The sequence below is a fragment of the Ascaphus truei genome, chromosome 5 (assembly GCF_040206685.1).
Source record: "Ascaphus truei isolate aAscTru1 chromosome 5, aAscTru1.hap1, whole genome shotgun sequence".
Lineage (NCBI taxonomy): Eukaryota > Metazoa > Chordata > Amphibia > Anura > Ascaphidae > Ascaphus > Ascaphus truei.
In genome coordinates, this window is record NC_134487.1 from 142,720,767 (window position 1) to 142,734,438 (window position 13,672).

The window sequence follows — 13,672 nt, forward strand, 5'->3', positions numbered from 1 at the left end:
GGGGAGGGGGGGGGGGACAGGAAAGGTTTGGGGCCAGGTGAGGGTTGTCAGGGAAAAGTAGGTTCCCCGCAGGGCTACTATTACAGGTTTCAGAAATACTTAAATTTAATATATTGCAACATCATATTGTAATTAAGGGCATCGTACAAAATATGTATCTGAGGAAGAGAATCCACCCCTAATTCTAAATTTTCCCTCTTACATACTACAGTTTATGCAGTGTCTCCTTCAGGCAAGCGTGCTCTGTAAAAATGGATGCTGCAGTCAAAAATGACTCATCTAAATGACTGACTCTGCTAAGCCGTGGAAGGGAGAATCTGCTGAGTAGTGGTTACTTAAGCAGGACAACTGGCTGATTGTCTTCCAGAGATGCTGATGTTAAGTGGGGCCTTGGATCTATAATTTAGCAGCTTCCTCACAGGTCATGGTCCACGGAGACTGGAAACACAGCTGAAATACAGTAATTTGGCTATCTGGTTACACATGCAGTGTTCAGCCATGCAAAGTGATACTTTCATAAGGCAGATCATATTGCCCTTTTCGTGCTATTGTTATTTCTAAGGCTAAGGCTAAGTGAGTGATCACCTATTTAGAATAAAGCCAAACTCCTCCATATTTACTGAGTTACTGCTTCAACAAGCTTCTAATTAAGCAGTTTACTCCAGAGAGACACTTTGCACATAGTCTATAATTGCATCTAGGGGCTTTCATGATCTTTTTAGACTGCATGTGTAACACTAAAACTGCAGCGGGAATTAGTTTGTCTTCCATTACTGCTTTTCTGAGGGGAGGTTCCCCCCCATAACAACCCACCCCCCCCCCCCCCCCCCCCCCCATTAAAAATGGTGCTAGACCAAGCTTTGAAATTGTCAGATTCCCTGTTATATTTAGAGATGCATGTGTAACGCCTGTTCGTGTCTGGTCTGACCCACCCAATCTCACATTGGCCCCTGTGGTCTATCCACGCCCCGTTACATGTCTGTGTATGGTGGTGCACCTTTAGGCAACAGGACTCCTGAGTCTCCCGCTTCATGGTATTGGGGGATGTCAAGTCAGACAGGTATCTGAGGTAGTGGGTGAGAGTCCTACTTACATCACGTGCAGCGCCTCCACCGCATCAGGATCTATGCGTACGCAGGTAGATGGTCCCGATGAGGAACTCCTTCTTGGTGGTGAGGGCCACTGGAGAGTAGTTGCAAACTCACACCATGGGGTTCTCGTTGAGCAAGCCATTTTTATTGAGCGTGGTGATAAGGGCCAGCTGCCCCTCACAATCATTGTCTCAGCCGCACATTGTTCCGTGATTCCCTTTAAAAGGTACGCCCTCCCAATGGAGTGGGATTCCCTCTCCCCACAGGGAGATCACCCCTGTGCCAGGTCCCTGGACACAGTTGGCCTTCTCTGGCTGGATATAGAGGGGTGCCACTAGTTACGGCACTAGTGGGCACCTTTGAACTTGCTGCTTCACCTTCACCTTGAACATCACACCGCAGCAACCACACACTGCAACCTTTCACACTAACTTTAGGCAGTGCAGTGCCTTATATACCTCAGGAGGCAGGCACATCTCTGATGTCACTAATAATGGACTCAGAACATGTAGCCACTCCCATCTATACATAGGGCACCTCACCAGGGTGTGAGGGCAAACCTCCATGATTACTGCTGGCATTCCTGTAACTTACCAGGTTTTACTTCCAGCAGGAGAGATGACTGTAGGCATTGATAGACATGACTACATACTCCCCCTGGTGAATTCCTACCGTCCCGGCTGGGACCTAGATTTGGTGTACCTTTCTCCAGGAAACACTGCAAAAGGAACACACATCAAAAGTCATAACAATGCTTTTCATCCAAAATTAGAAATATAACACAGCGCTCACTGACCAGCAGGGGCGCTAAAGACTTCTTTTCCCAGAACTCAGTTGCTGCCTCCCTAATAATAGTGCCAAGGATCTGGCTTCTTTACTTCTCTGCCTGCCATGTCGGTCACTGTTACACTATACTCCCTAGGCAAGCCACGCTCCCCTCTATACACCACCTTATGCATATAGATGCTGCACCCAATACTCCAGACTCGCATCAACTGGGATATTCATTCCTCTGCTTGGGGGCCCGTAATGGCACCTCCCTTGGCCACCATGTAGTACTCAATATCCTCCCTGAGCCACCCATCCCGGTGGTGTCCTCTATCTCCTGCATGAGGGGTTAGGGAACATATGGATATTCTAGCCCATGGGTACGTTTATATTTAGCTATAATGGCCCGTTCTGCTCGGCAGGCCCTTGTCAGCTTAGCACTGCCCACTCTTCCCGGCAACACCCATGACAGGGGCTTATCGGGATCCACCGGATCATCCAACCCATCTGGACCCCGGGGTTCAATAAATCCACGCCCAATTCTAAACCATCTATCCTGGATTTCCCTGAGATGATCCTCCTCTGTAAACTCCCCTTTAGCCCACCAATGATCTATCACCCCCTCCCGATCTATGATGAACCGGGTTCTATCAAGCCAGGGCACATATCCTTCAAATAAGGGGGCCCACCATCGGGTTTCCCTGACTTCCTCTAATGATACTTCCTCTGCTCTCCCTCTTCTGGTACCCCCCGGAAGATATACCCGATGTACACTCGGACGGTGCTTGATTGTCCGAACCCTTTTTCTGGCTCCCAATAGTAACGCTCACATTACTCGGACAGTCACTGGATACCGACACCTGTCATGTAATCCTCCCTCCTCCCACTGACCCATCATCAGAGGTCCCATAGTCCAGGCTCCCAGTCCGTTCATCAGAAGTTACCCAGGAATCCCCTGACATCCCTAAACTAGAAGATGACCCAAAAGTGTAAGTGTAAGTGAAAGGGGATGGGACTTTAACTAGGGCCTGGGGTCTAGCTAGGACTGGGGTTCGGGGATAGGGCTGCACCGTCGGTATCCGCGGGGCTAGGACCCGCTCTTCTCCGCTACCTGGTCCGGTTCCGCCGCAGGGACTCTCCGTCTCTCCGGTCCCCCGACTCCTCGACCGCTGCATCGATCGCCCGCTCCTCTTGGACTTGGGTGTCCGATCTCCACTGCTTGAGCGATGGGGCACGATCATCTCCTTTGACACTCCACCGGAAGTGATGTATGGACACGCACGTGTTCCGCCGCCATCTTGGGTTGGGTCCCCAAGCGGGACCTCTTCCTCTACCACGATATCCGGTAACGCCTTTTTCCATCATGGCGCCACCGGGGCCTGGCTCTTTCCTTCCTCCACCACCACCATCTTGGAGGCCTGGGATAAGCATGGACTCTGCTTACCACTCCGGGGCGTTGGAGTGGACCTGCCGCCATCGGATCCGCTGGTCACCACGGCCGTGGGACTTCTCCACGGAATGGGCGACACTCTACTCCGTTCTTCACCGACACCGGTAAGTGGCACTCTTTTAGTCGTACTGCTGCTATGGTACGCCGGCGGTCGGGTAGTAATAGCAATAATAATAAGGGACTCCTCGTCCGAGGACTCCAATTTGGCATTTGGCCGGGGCATTCCGCCTGGTGATTTGCGGCGCGGCCGCCTCTTATCACCGCATCGGTGACCAGTTTTCTCGATCGGCTCTGTTTTAATTACTGGAGCGGGTCCCTGTTCACTGAGACTCGTAGCCTCCCTCCAGAACGCACCAGGAAGTTCCGCAGGCAGCATAGCGGCATCTTCCGCCGCCTCTACTGCTTGAATCGGCACAAAGCTTGGCATGGGCCACAGATATTGTAGTCCACACTAGGCGCATCGTGCGGTAGAGCTCACCGCTCCGCCCGGCAGTCGACACTGCAAGCATAGGCATGCTACTGTCTCTACGCCCTATACTCGGAGGATCAGGAAACCTCCTGGAGCCGAGAAGGGATGCGTTGTTATCAAAGGCCCTTGTTCTTGTTTGCAAGCCATAGTCACCAATGGAGGTGCTTGCACTAGTGGTCTATATGGCTTGCTGGTTTCTCGCAACTGAAGGGCATGGGCTGGGTCACCAACCCTTCCTCCAGCTTTCTCCATCCGCATCTGCCAAGACAGGAAACCACTCCCCCTGGTTGAAACTTGGGGGATGTAGGCTGGCCCAGCACAGGGGCGGAACTAGTCACAGTCCATGTGGGCGCGGCTCCAGCTTTCGCGCCATACCCCCCAACAGGGCGGGGTCTCTCCGTTAGCACCTCCTGGCCAACTTTCTGCAAATTGAGCTTTTGCAATATTCTCTGCAACTGGCCCACGCGGTTATTTCCCAGGGACGCGGGAACCGCCATCTTGGATTGCACTGTCAATCAGATTCATTGTTGCGGTAGCGTTCAATTGTTTGTATGTTGTATGACAAGTAAGTCCATTTCGTGCCTCCCATTTCACAACAGTCTCCTTGACTATCCTCAGGGTCAGTACCCCAAGGTCCTAAGCAGGCCATACACGGCACTACTACTGTCTTCACGCCATTCCACAACAAGCTCACAAAAGTCTCCTCTGTAGCTGGCTCCTCTCACTCATACATCATCTCATATTCATTCTCTCCTTCGGCCTCCGTCAACCATACTTGAGCTTCCGCACTGCGCCGATTCTCCATTCTGTCGGTCGCCATTAGAATACTGTGTCTTGAATTATTGTACATGGAGCTCCACTATGTGGGGCAGCTGCCACACCGATGCAATAAAAATGCCTTGTGCACCACCTTGTGTACCTAATGTAGATCTGACTCGTGTTTGCGCTACCTCAGGCTAGGCTCACTCTTGCTGTGTCTGCTGTATCTCCTTCCTCCCAGTCTGTGCTCCCTGTTCACTGGTCTGGAATGGGCTAGAGTACTCTGGTTCATCCATGCAATACTTTGGCATCTACCTACTGTTGCTAGTCTAGCGCAGACCCTCTCCAGGATTCCTGCTCTAAGTTACCAGTTTATCCCTTTAGGCGTCTTACCACTAGCACTACCTCAAGGGACTCGGACAGCTATAGCCCGGCTCCAGACCTAAGAATCCAAGGGCGTATGTGCGTTCCAAGTCTTCCGCGACCTCCCTTGACTACCCCTGGCTCCTTCCTACGCAGCACAAAGTGGCAGCAGACACTCTCCCTGTTTCCAAGTGTGCCTAGCAAAAGCCTGTCCTGTTGACAGGTATCTCAGCAGCGCCTCCAACTGTAACGCCTGTTCGTGTCTGGTCTGACCCACCCAATCTCACATTGGCCCCTGTGGTCTATCCACGCCCCGTTACATGTCTGTGTATGGTGGTGCACCTGTAGGCAACAGGACTCCTGAGTCTCGCGCTTGATGGTATTTGGGGATGTCAAGTCAGACAGGTATCTGAGGTAGTGGGTGAGAGTCCTACTTACATCACGTGCAGCGCCTCCACCTCATCAGGATCTATGCGTACGCAGGTAGATGGTCCCGATGAGGAACTCCTTCTTGGTGGTGAGGGCCACTGGAGAGTAATTGCAAACTCACACCATGGGGTTCTCGTTGAGCAAGCCATTTTTATTGTGCATGGTGATAAGGGCCAGCTGCCCATCACAATCATTGTCTCAGCCGCACATTGTTCCGTGATTCCCTTTAAAAGGTATGCCCTCCCAATGGAGTGGGATTCCCTCTCCCCACAGGGAGATCACCCCTGTGCCAGGTCCCTGGACACAGTTGGCCTTCTCTGGCTGGATATAGAGGGGTGCCACTAGTTACTGCACTAGTGGGCACCTTTGAACTTGCTGCTTCACCTTCACCTTGAACATCAAACCGCAGCAACCACACACTGCAACCTTCCACACTAACTTTAGGCAGTGCCTTATATACCTCAGGAGGCAGGCACATCGATGATGTCACTAATAATGGACTCAGAACATGTAGCCACTCCCATCCATACATAGGGCACCTCACCAGGGTGTGAGGGCAAACCTCCATGATTACTGCTGGCATTCCTGTAACTTACAAGGTTTTACTGCCATCAGGAGAGATGACTGTAGGCATTGTTAGACATGACTACATATGTATTAGGATAGATAGAGAGTTGGGGTGCTCAAACCCGCATCAACTACATCCAATAACAAAATAATGTTGCCCCTGGAGACACCAGTGGGAGTGGGCAGGCAAATAAAGACTTGTAAGTTTAGCTTAAATGACAACAGTCAGACTTAACCATAACAGTCTAAACCAAAAGCCCCACTCACGTCATCTCCAGGGTTTCTCTGCCGGCGTGCAAGCCAAGAAGGATCCAGAATCCAGATAAGTCCAGTAGAAAAAACGAATGGCGCACAGCCAGGGAGTCAGGTGTGGGATATGTATTAGAAAGAATGGTGGATATGTACTAAGGCAGAGAATGTGTGTTTTGAATCTGCATTGCCCTATTTTTGGTGCGTCCAACTTTAGAAATAGTTTCTTACATCTGGTGCAGATTGTTAAAAGCAAGAACGTTAGTGCCGGATTTTTTTCATGCAAGTTGAAAGAAGAAAGGATGGTACATCTCATAACGTGTGTCATGTAACTCCTCCTACAAAATATCTAACCGTGATGCTTATGGTTTCACTTGGTCCTGGTATTAACGCAAATGCAGTTATCTCAGGATACTGTATACAGAGATTTCTCTTCTGTTTAACCAATTGTGGACAAAAGTCCACATCCTATAATATCTGTTGTTACTCTAGACTGCTGCAATTAAATAAAGTTTTCCTTTTCATTTATTTTGCAGATAACTGGTTTAGCCACGATTTTGTTTTATCTGAGAAGCATTTTTATGTTGTATGAAAAACCTTTAGTCAGTGCAAATGTACACACGTTAGGCTATTTAATTCTGTAGATTCCTTTTCCCACTATTGAAATAACATCTGGGGGGAAAAACCCACAATACAGGGTTGTAGCTTCTGCAGCTGTAAACAGAAAGAAAGTCTTCTGTCTTATGTAGAGGCGAGAGTCCAAATTTGATACAAATGCAGCCATTTCCAATCCAGACCAATGTATGACTTGCTTTATACAGTAACTCTATATGCCTGTCACAAAGATGGAGAGGAAGCATGTTCTGCGGAATCAGAAGCTGCTGCTAATATGTGACCTCTGCCATGCAGCTGTATGTCATATTATATGCCTGTATATGATGCTCAGCAGATGACTATCCCATATTACCCAATGTCCATGAGAATTCAGAATATATTTTATACTTAAAATGTTATCTGTGCATGTCACAATAACAATGAAAAAAGCATCAGATTGCTGTGTTTTGTGGTGGATATAACTTAAATAATATACAAACGGGTGAATCATCTGATTAACCCTCCAGGCGCTCAGAGTATAGCAAAGTCCTGCTGGTGAAAGATAAGATAAATCTTCTAGACCCAGGCCAAACACAACCTTAGTATAGTGAGATGAAGCGTGTAATCATTCCCCCCAGCCGGCTCGCCGTGAGCACTATGAGGTTGGGACATGGGAAACTCACGTGTAAATCCTTGTAGTAGGTTGTAGAGCCTGTGCGGGTCTTCCCAGTATGGTGTGTCTGCTTCTCCCGGCCGAAGTCAGGGTGTCTCCGCTCGTGTTCTTGCCTCTTCACCGCCAACCCGATACCCGCGGACGCGGAGGGTGGTCACCTGACCGGTGGCTTGGATAGTACTTCCTGATGACGTCACGGTAGACTCGGTGCAGGAAACCGCAAGCCAGCAGGAACTCAGCGTGCAGACGCTTGATGCAGCAATGTGAATGAACTTCTCCAAGAGAGAAAGATGCGTCGCACAGCACAAAAGTAGATGAAGGCTGATGTGGGTTAAAAAGTAAGCTTTATTGCACAAGGTGCAAGCGAGTCCTCTTGACGCGTTTCAGCCTTGAAGGCCTTTGACAAAGGCCTTCCAGGCTGAAACGCGTCAAGAGGACTCGCTTGCACCTTGTGCAATAAAGCTTACTTTTTAACCCACATCAGCCTTCATCTACTTTTGTGCTGTGCGACGCATCTTTCTCTCTTGGAGAAGTTCATTCATATAACTTAAATAATATACAGGATACATATACATATAAACGAGTGGATGCAGACACACTAACCAGAACACCCTCCTTCTGTCTCTGTAAGTTCTCCCTACTTACCGGTTAGATTGTAATCTCTTCAGGGCAGGGAATCCTTTTTGTAATGTTACTTTTGGTCTCCAGTGCTTATTCCCATTATGTGTTATATTGATGTAGCTATGCCACCTTTGGCTACTAACCTGCACTACTCCTGGCAGTAAGCCCTGCTAGAATCAGGCTACCAGTAGTCAACATGGGGTTTCCCCCCTCCTTGGTGCTGCACTTGAGTGACAGTGGGAGGCAGTGACATCAGGCCTGAGCATGTCCAATCATGGGACAGACCTGGTGCCCTCCTCCTGGCTGTACTTAAGGGGGAGGTGCCGTCCCAAATTGAGTAGTGCCTCTCCCCTCTTGAGGGAGGCAGGGATCACACAGGATTGCCTGGAGCTTGGCCTACCCTTTTCCTCTTCCCCTTGGGGGAGAGTGAGTGATATCATATACCCTATACCTCTGGTCCTGCTAGAGGGCTAGGGAAGAGCCAGGACAGCTGCAGGGGCCCTGACCTGTAGTAGTAGTCGTCCAAGGACCATCCTCACGTTGACCATCCCAGAGACAGCAGTGGACACAAATATAAATCTATTAATAAGGAGTAAGGACTACCATTAGTATGAATAATTGTAATAGAATGTAAAAAATAAATATTTAGACGTAAAACACATACTGTATAAGGAATATAGTCCACAAAACACGCAGCAGGCAATATACTATGGGCATTCCCGATGGGACTATCAATCAGTCAAGAAATGCTTGAGTTCCCATTCAATGTTGATACCAAAAGGATTACATGCAAATGAGCACGCTGTGTCACTTTTTGCCTGAAATCCATGTTTACATGGAACCCTTATAAGCTAATGCTCGCTGTTAACACAGCCTTGAAAATTGCAAAGCCAGTACAACCAACCTCACACTGATGAGACCCATAAAAGTTGGAACATGTCTGTGAGTGGTTACATCTGATTCCCATGCTGTGCTTAAAAGCTGTGTTAACAGCGAGCATTAGCTTATAAGGGTTCCAGATAAAAATGGATTTTAGGCAAAAGGTGACACTGTGTGCTCATTTGCATGTCATTTCCCAGAATCCCTTGCTGCAGTGGAAGGACTGTATGCTAGGTGATAATGGTGAAAGACAGAGTTGCAGACCTGTCTAAAACATGTGAATGAGATGACAAATGATCTTTTTATTTGCTATACAGTATACGATATATATATATATATATATATATATATATATATATATATATATATATATATATATATATATATATATATATACAAATATAGCTGTATGCTCATCTGCATGTCTTAGGCAGGTCTGCAACCCCGCCTTTCCCCATTATCACCCAGCATACAGCACTTCCACTGCAGCAAGGGATTCTGGGAAATGACATGCAAATGAGCACACAGTGTCACTTTTTGCCTCAATAACCATTTTTAACATGGTTATATATATATATATATATTGTGGTGCCATCGCTGTCCTCTAGGGGCTGAATAGTGCAGTTATATGATTTTGCAGCTCTCATAGAGTTAATCCTCTCTGGCTTGGCTGGTCACCTGCTGGCTAATTAATCAGAAAGTGCATTAAAAGCATGGAAGCAGCAAGGCACTGAGAGACAGTTTTTCCCAGAGAAGGGATGAGACAGAAGAGCTCCCCAGCTAACGGAGGCTGGTAAAAGAAGTCTGAGAGACACTGCTGAGAGAGCTGTGCTGAAGCAGTGACATCGCCGATTGGACTCACAGATAAGCCAAACCCTTATTTTCGGTATACAGAGACTTTGTGTGTAGCAATAATATCTGTTTGGGGGTGGAATGAGCTTAGCTATCCAGCCGGGTTAGTAAGGGTTGCTGCTGAAATGTGTAGTTAGCTTTCCTAATGGAAATAGGATTTGATTTTATTATTTGGTTTTTCTCAAAGGGACGGTGGGCCTATTCATATGATTTATCCCTGTAAATAAACCCCTGCTTAGAAAGTACGGTGTTTCCTGCCTCATTTGGGACAAAAGAGACTGCAATGTGGTGTCGGCATCACTATATAAATATATATATATATATATATATATATGTAAATATGCAAATATAACTGTATGCTCATCTGCATGTCTTAGGCAGGTCTGCAACCCCGCCTTTCCCGTTATCACCCAGCATACAGCACTTCCACTGCAGCAAGGGATTCTGGGAAATGACATGCAAATGAGCACACAGTGTCACTTTTTGCCTCAATAACCATTTTTAACATGGTTCCCTATAGGCTTAAGCTTGCTGCATGGTCACAGCTTTGAGCACAGCCAGGGTTAAGGTGCATACCCAGAAAACCACCCACAGACAGCTGTTTCGACCTTGATGGGTCTCATCAGTGTGGGGTTGATTTTACTGGGAATGCAAGAGAGGCTATGGGATAGGCTAAACCATAATACTGAGTTAAGTTATGGTGTGTAAAAAAAGTGACAAAAACCCTCCACAGGAAAGCAAATATGCAAATATAACTGTATGCTCATCTGCATGTCTTAGGCAGGTCTGCAACCCCGCCTTTCCCCATTATCACCCAGCATACAGCACTTCCACTGCAGCAAGGGATTCTGGGAAATGACATGCAAATGAGCACACAGTGTCACTTTTTGCCTCAATAACCATTTTTAACATGGTTCCCTATAGGCTTGCTGCAGTGGAATATAACCTTTTAATATCTACTGCTTTCAACAGAGGATACTTTAGGATCATACCTAACCGAGCAAAAGTTTCAATGTGGCTGTTTATAAAGGAATTTTTTTTTAAATCCAAACAGAAAACTATTGGACATTTTCACAGTGACCTTGGCGATCAGTATAGGAAAAAAAAGGTAAAGGAAATTTGTAGTCTCAAAATATTTTCAACTGTCTAGGGTCCCTATTTCAATATGATGCATACATGTTATTACCTTACCATGTTGGTGAAGCATTTAACCTAGTTAAAATAATTGGGTCTTAAAGATATGTTAGTCCCGGGAGACTTCCTGTGACGTCAAGAGGAATGGCTGCCTGAGAGACTTGCTCCAGAGCCCCTCCAACGAATAACCTAAGATCAAGCACCCACATAAATAAAACCCCCACCAAGAGTGAATAATCTCTTGCAGCCCTGAACCCCAAAGATTTCCTGGACATAAGAGTGGCCTCTCCCTGCATTTCAGAGAGGGGCTGCCGGCCCTCTGGGAGGCCCCCTGTGTGTCCCGACACCCTGTGGATGTCTCCCCCCTGCCCCACCCACAAAATCGGAGGGGCCATCTGGAGGAACAGGGTGGGAGGTAAGAGAGGCGGTGAAGCTCCGGGTGTCCCACGGAGCCCAGTCTGACTGCGGGGTTCAGGGAAGGAAACACATCCCCCCCCCCCCCTGCGCGCTGTGTCTGAAGCGCACCCGCAGCAGCCTCCCGCGGCCCCATGGTGGAGCCTGAGCAGCATTGCTCTGCTGCGGTCCCTGCTTTCCCCCCCCCCCCCCCCCACCCCGAGACAGAATAAAAAAATAATTAAAGGTGCACACCTCGGCAGGGGAGAGTGCTGGGAGAGTACCCTCTAGCTGAAGGAGCTGCGGGTCCCGCCACGTGGCTGAGGGGGAGGAAGCAGCCATCTTTGATGAGCACTCCACTGAGGCACCATATCCCAATAAAGGGGTATAAGTCTGGCTGTCCCAACTACCAAGAACTTGGCCCTGCTGCCTAAGCCTCAGGGTCGTACAACCCCCCAACTTCTCAGCAACATTGCACGGAGTTAAATAAATAAATAACTCTAATCAGTTGCACCAGAAACAACCCTGAAGGTCTGCAACATTCTCACACCCCCCCCCTCAAATAAAAGGGAATAAAAACAATCAAAGAGGGGTCTGTCGTCGACACCGAGGTGCCCCCAGCTTAGGAGAAGAGCTCCCACATACCCTCCTAAGAAAAAACATCAGCACGGGCACTACCCACGCCCGAACCCCTCCCAAATCAGCAACAACCATGGAGGCAATGGCGAGTAAACCTAAAATCCCGCATAACCCGCAAAATCCAGCAAAAAGTCTCCCGGTACTTTACCCCCGCAGGAGCTGGAGCCGGAAAATCAAGATGGCGTTGAGGAGCCCACGCAGGCGGGAGCTGATCAGAGCTTCCCCGACCTAGAACTGCCGACGCAGGGTCTGGGGAAGGAATTTTTCGAATCTCTCTTCCAAAAGATGCGGAAGGGATTCCAGCAGGATATTACTACCGCACTGGAAAGTCTAAGAGCGGACATAAGTGGCCTTACTACCCGCACAGATGAACTAGAGACCAAAATGGAGGAAGTACTCCTGACCCAGTCCAACGCAGAGGATGAGGTGGTCAGGCTAGGCCACGCCGTGAACGAGCTCAAGGACGCCCTGGAGGATTAGGAGAACAGAGAGCGCAGACAGAACCTGCGCATAAGAAATATTCCTGAGTCTCCAGACGCCCTCCAGGACTACCTCCGCAGAACCTTCCTGACCCTGGTACCGGACCTGTCAGACCACGACCTCCAGATGGACAGAGCATTGCGCACTGGCCCCCAGGTCAGCAGATCCGAATCGCCGCAGAGACGTAATAGTCAAACTGCACACCTACTCTGCTAAAGAAAGAATTATGTCTGCCAGTAGAGGGCTAATTGACCTCCAGATGGATAATAACCCAATCCAGATCTTTGGCGACTTCTCCAAAGTCACCATCGATAGACGCAGGGAGATGAGGCCCCTTATAGCGATTCTTAGGGAGAGAGGCATCAAGTACAGATGGGGTTTCCCCTTCAAGCTCGTCATTCTTAAGGACGGCCGTTACCACTCCATCACCAGATCAGAAGAATCCCCAGAGTTCTTAAAGTCGCTGGGACTAACCCCACCTCCGCGGGACTGAGAGATGCCCCCCAGAGACCTAGAAAGACCTGAGGCCTCAGAGATCCCAAGAGCATCTCAACGCCTAGCAAATCAGAGTAGGCCATAACCTCCCCCTCTAATCTCCTATCCGATGAGGGTGTCTGAAGGAAAAGAAGGCGACCTTTCCTCCTTGCAAGCTACAAAACCTCAAACCCATCGGGCGAGCAAGTCCTGAAGCACCAATCCCCACACCTGGGCACCTCCCCCCCTCCCCACATCCTCCCCCCCCTCCCCTCCCTGACCACCTCCTCTCCCCCCACCCCCTCTCCTCTCCTTCCCCCCCCTGCACGCCCCCGCATAGGATCCCCTCTTCCCCCCCCCTCTCCTCCCCACCTCCATCTCCGACCGCTCTACACCAGATCTTACCAACAAGAGGGCTCTTTCCGGGATTCCAGACACCCCTGGTCGACAGCCTCCCCCTCCTCGCATACAGATATCAACTTAGACCAGGCCGTTAGAGCCCAGAGAGTGCCCGGCCTCCTTTTCTGCCCACACGTCCACAGTGTTGGAACTTCCGTCCCCAATAGCCCAACAGGAGTGGACTTGCGCGACTATGCTCTCACCTGTTGAAGGAGTGAAGCCCCATTGCTATTGGACCCTTCCCCAGACACTGGCCTTGGCACTTCCCATATCACCGAGTGTGAACTTCATTTGGTGAAGGTCGTATATACTATCCCTAAGCATCTACAAGGCCCATCTCTTCCTCCCTGTTTCCCTTCCCCCCTCCCCTCCCCCCCTCCCATGGCCCC